This window comes from Fukomys damarensis, unplaced genomic scaffold, assembly GCF_012274545.1.
Source record: "Fukomys damarensis isolate Sample0158 unplaced genomic scaffold, DMR_v1.0_HiC HiC_scaffold_32, whole genome shotgun sequence".
NCBI classification, from domain to species: domain Eukaryota; kingdom Metazoa; phylum Chordata; class Mammalia; order Rodentia; family Bathyergidae; genus Fukomys; species Fukomys damarensis.
Genome location: NW_022900944.1, coordinates 8992281 through 8998169, shown reverse-complemented (window position 1 = coordinate 8998169; position 5889 = coordinate 8992281).

Below are 5889 nucleotides of genomic sequence, written 5' to 3'. Positions count from 1 at the left end.
AAAAAAAAAAAAAAAAAAAAAAAAAAAAACCAACAACAACAACAACAACAAAAAAAAAAACACCAAAAGACCTCTTCAGTACAGGGGTGTTATGTTTAGAAAATATATAGATTTTTAAATAAATGCCTATTGAATTCCTGGCACTCTTGGGAAGCTTCCTGAATGGCAGTAAAGTCCCTGGATGCCTTGTGGTTGCACAGCCACCTGTCTTGGTGTTGAAAAGGACCAGTGTTGTCCTTCATGTTCAGATTCAGCCCCACCCCGGAGTAATTAACTGACTTGTCCGAGGTCTTAAAGCTAAAAAGGGATAGAATGGGCACTGGTATAAGTATTGCTTTCCCTCGCACTGTGAAAGCTTCTGTGCTTTGAAAGCTTTGAAGACCCTCTGAAGGTGATGTCCCCTTGCTGGATCTGTTTCACATTTTTAAACAATAGAGATATCACCACCTCACTTCCCATTCACAGCCCATTGCAGAAGGAAGCAAATTGTTTTTAAATTTATGGTCATCTTCTCTTCCTTTATTTTTAAGATGCTTAATAGTGATGACGTCCAGAGTAACTATGTCCTTTTACCTCAAGGCCAGGTTTTTCTGTTCATTAACAGGAATATTTCATCAAATGCGCAAAAGTTTTCTGCAACTAGGAAATGCTGACATTTCTTTCTCCTCTCCTTAGTATAATAAAGCCAAAGAAAATTCTGTCGTAAGATATCTGTCCTGGAAAAAAGCCCACCATGATAAATAGGTTTTTCCATGTAAGTCATAAACACCCAGTTGAGAATGTAGTTGCCTACTGCAAGATAGATTTTTAGAAATGCAGAAGTGGAGAAGGAGGAGAGAGGAAGAAAGGGAGAGGGGAGGTAATAAAGTTGAAAATAATCAAAAAAGTGATAGGACCTGTGTGTAGCCTTAGGTTGGAAGACAATAATTAATGGATGAAACTTGTGATTAGAATTAGATTCACTCAGTTTTCTAAGTAATAATTCTAGAAAAAAATGTTTAACATATTAAATAATATGACAACATATGTTTGCCAATACTTGCAGAAACAACCAATTTCACATGGTTGCTTACAGTTACAAAGCACTGACCACCCTGAATCTCCTTGCTGCTGAAGAGAGAAGCAGCAGCAAGTATACTTTTACCAAAGCAGAAGGAATTTTTAAAACTCATGTCCATGTTCAGTGAAAGTAGGGCATCTTCCTTTTTCTTTCTTCCTTCTATACCTTTCCCCTACTGCCAAATTATGAGCAAGCTTACTGTTGAAGATAAAGAATTTCCCCCTTAAAGAGTAAGTTATTATGGCATCAAGTATTTACTTTTAAATTAGTTTTATGGATATAATTCAAATATATATAATGATGATCACATCGATCAAAGGGAATTTGTATCTGTATAGAAATACACATATACCTTTGGTATATCTTGATTCCTCTTTTTTCTTGTAATGCCCTCCACTCTCTTCCACCTTCTTTCCCCTCCTTATTCACAGAAGCTTTGTCTCCATTTTTCCTTGTTCTCACATTTTTTTTTCCTTTTCCCTTCCCTCACCCCCCTCCTCCCTTCACAGTTGGTAATGCATTTTAAAAATTAGAACAACTTCATCTTGTAGGTCGTTAATCTTGGATATGATCTTTGCTGTCACAGTAATTACCCATCTGTTCTCAACTCTGAAGATTTTCTTTGCTGGTTGAGACTCATGCTCACATCACTGAAAAGATCTTACCATATTTAAAGCCCAGAGGGCAGAGATACAGCTCAGTGGTACAGTGTTTGCCTAGCATGCTCAAAACCTTGGGCTCAATTCCCAGCAAAGCATGAATGAATGAATGAATGAATGAATGAATGAAATTGAAAAATATAATTAAAAAATGAATACAAAGACACCATGTAATGTCACCTTCCCTAGTATTATATTTAATGGATCTCAATTAAAAGACTGTCCTGAGACATTGAAGGGCATGGAACATGATTTATATTGCTTAGCTTGTTTTTATAGTTCTAAGTGGTTGCTGGCCATATTTATAGACGATACATGTCTGGAAGAAAAATGGTCCAAGTCAGGCATTTCGCTATATGTACTTTGAGAGCTATGTTTATAAAATAAATGTTAGAAAATGCATTCCTTTTCTGTCCTTGTTTAGAGGCAATGCAGAAAGGGTTTTAAGGATATTGAAACCTTTGTGGAATGTAGCCATGTGATTAATCAGAGAACTGATTTGTAGTTAATTCTTGTCCCTTCTTATATAAGGGCATGTATGAGGCCTTACCCGTGGGGCTGTCATTGCAAAGAAGAATAATCCAGTTCAGCAAACACTTCTTAGACTTCCAGTCAATTGACCTCACAGCTTTAAAATCAAATTGATGAGGAAATATTAATCAATCGATTAATTGTGACAGCATATCACTTAATATAACTAATACTTCCATGTATAGTTAACTGATATATATCAAATTGCATACACCAATATGAAAAACACTGAATGAGTGTTATAGACAGCTCTTGAAAAAGCAAAAAATCAACTATTGAAACACGCCTTGGACCCAAGTGAGGCTGGTACAGCACTGGGCACGGAGAAGGACTTGAAGTAGGATTCTAAGGGCACAAGTTGAGGCATCTGGGGCAAAGGAAGCACTGTTGGGAATCTGGGCTGTAAAACACCCTTCTAGGACAACACCTTGTATGCTGTGCACTGAATCTGAGTCAGGTTCGCTGTGAGCTGCCACATTTCCCTATAACAGTGCAGCCTTAAGAGAGGCTTAGGTCTAAAGGTCGGTCCCCAGGATCAGGTTTTAGGCACTTGAAGTGTCACTTAGTGTCTAATGCCAGGTCTCACTGGCAAAGAGAAGGGCGTTATAAACTATTATGGGAAGAGAAACAGGCCCAGAGACTCACTGCAGTGTTGTCTTTGATAAGTGGTTGAAGTTGCTTAAGTACCTAACCCCATAATGGGCAAGTTATGGAATATGAGAGGGGATTCAGCTTCCTGGGGAGCCAGGGAGGAGCCATTACAGCAATTTCAGAGAAATGCTGTAGGATGGGTAAGTTGTTTTTTTTTTTTTCCCCCTCCCTGGCCTTCTCCTTGAGCTACATTCTCAGCCCATTTTTAAAAATGTTTATTTTATTATTATAATTACACATAAGCACCACTACACCTACTCATTTGCGTTTTATTATAGTTGATCTTAAAAGAGTTTGGGATCCCAAATATTAAAATGTTGGGAATATGGGTTCTTTGATATTAGTCTTTTTGCCTCTACTTCAAAAAAATATTTTCAAAGAGAGTTTATGAACTCCCGCTCCTTAACAATTGGCACGTTTGTGTAGCAGTTTCTCTGTACTTCCACCATAGAAAGTCACAAAATTTCCACACCCATGTTACCATGCAGTCCTCTGTAACCAACACATTAATGGTAGATCTGTGTGGGGCCCACCATGGGCACACCGTTTTAGTGGGAGACGAAATGGTTAATAGAAGCTGTGACATCTCTAAGATACTGGAAAGAAATGTAAAGTGACCGGAGCACACAGAGAAGTAAGGACTAAACCCAGAAGATTCTGGAAAGAAAGCATCACAGAAGCGTCGTGTGAGCTGAATGACACTGAATGCTTCTCCTTAGAGGTTGCTTACCTGGGCACCTGTGCCACCTCCCACCTTTCCCTCATTCCCCTCCTCTTAGCTGACTCTCACTTATACTTCAAGATTTCCTGTTGGCCTTGCATCCAGCCAGTCTCCTTAATTGTCTCTTCCTCCCAGTGTGACTTATTTATCCTGTCTCCTGTTCCCACGCTACCTTTTCATACTCCTGTCCTTGCCATAGCTAAATTGTTCCATCACCTTCCGTCTGCTCAGGTGACTGTGCACTCATTGAGAGAAATGGTTGCCTCTTTTACCATGCGTCCTCCACACTGAGAGAGCAAGAACACAGAGGAGAAGCTGCAGAGTTGGCTGTAGTACGTGGTGAATGACTGTCATGCAACTCTGAACTTCATGGACAGTGGGCAGATGGGGGACATGGTGACAGTTTCCAACAGAGGACTAATGGAATCACTCGTGTGCTTTAGAAAGGAAGCTTATAACATGCGAAAATTCAGAGAAGAGATGAGAGAGAGGAATTCCAGTTTAAAAATTCAAGTACAGGTATAAGGAGAGAGCAGCGAAGGTCTGAAACAGATGCTAATGTGAGAATGAAGAAAAAAACTGACACCTCAGGGGCGAGGAGGTCAGGGAGAGGTGTGAAGAATGATTTCAGAGTGATCTGTTTTCAGGAGTGAATGAAAGCTTGAGCACTTGCGCTGATCAGGTGTAATATTTACTCTTGAACAAAGCAAAATGCTTGTGACTTCTTATTTCACCCACGAACTAAAACAATGAAAAAATATAAAGTCCTCATTTCACGACCCTTTCGTGCATCTGCTTGACAAAGGAATCTGCTGCCATTGCGGCCAAATCCCATTGCAGTGTAAGACTTGCAAAAGTGAATGAATTCGGGTGAACCGCAGAAGCCTATATAACAAGTTTATTGCCTTTTTTCCTAATCATATGTCCGATAACGATTCTTGAAGAAATAACTTTTTTAATTGCCGTAATTGTACATGTTGATGGGGGTGATATGTGATATGTGAAAATCTGATACCTGTACAGAATGTGTAATGATCAAATCAGGGTGACTATTTTCATCTCCTTAAAATTTTATATTTTGTGTTAGGAAACTTCCGGCGCTGCTCTTTATAAAAGAAAGGCCTAGCCAGGCGTGGTGGCACACACCTGTGATCCCAGCACTCGGGAGGCTGAGACTGGGAATCACTTCCAGCTCAAGGTCAGCGCGTACTTCAAAGCTAAACCCTGTCCCCAAAAAACAAAAATACATAAATAAAAGACCTCTCGTTCTTTATATAATATACAATAAATTTTTATGAACTGCAGTCACCCTACTGTGCTGTAGAATACCAGTATCTAACTGGATCAACATACTGCTTTCTAACCTCCCTCTGTCCCCTTCTGCTACATTTACTTGCTGCTCCTAACCCTTATTCTCTTCTCTACCTCTATGAAATCAAGAAATTTCCTCCAAAAGTTTATAAAATTTTAGCGTGACCATTTATCTTCATAAATATTTCAAGTAGAGAAATTCTTGCCCTAAACCAAAACGTTTATGACTGGCTACACACAAGTATTTTCTAATTGTTCCTTCAAACCTTGATACCACATAGCCTTAACCACCACCACACTGGAGCTCCTATGTATTTTAGAAATAAAACTCAACTTGTTTTTACTTTTTATAAAGAATAAAAGTCTTAGTCTAAGGAATGTCTTAAAGATTTGATTTTAAGCAACCCACTAGTCTCAAAGTTTAATATTTTTGCTTAAAATGCTTATGTTCTCTCCTCCACAAGGTCTAGTTTAAACACAAATAACAACAACGGCAATGACAAATAAAGCTTTAACCACTTGGACTCTAAGGTTGAAGAAATCAGTTGAGTAGTTTGAAAGCATCACATTTTCTCTCCTCACTGTCTTTTTAAATCTTAATTCAAAAGCAGAAATTGCAGAAGTTAGCTTAAGGTTTGGTATCTCACAAGTGTCAATATTTCAGTCTCCAACATGTCGTGATAGCAACTTGAAATAGAATCTCTGTAACATAAGTGAAATGGGCTGAGATTTGGTTAAGATTTACTTGGCTTGATGCCTGTTGCTGTGAGAAGAAACTAATCCTAAGCATATTTTTTGGAGCCAAATGCCAAATTGTTTGTGCTTAGCCTCATGGCATCAGGCTTTCCCTTCAGAAAATGTCTCTAGACCAAACACAGCCATGTTCTGCTTCGGGCTGCAGAATTATATTTGGAAGTGACAAAGTAGCAAGAGGTGCCATCACAGTGGCACTTGAC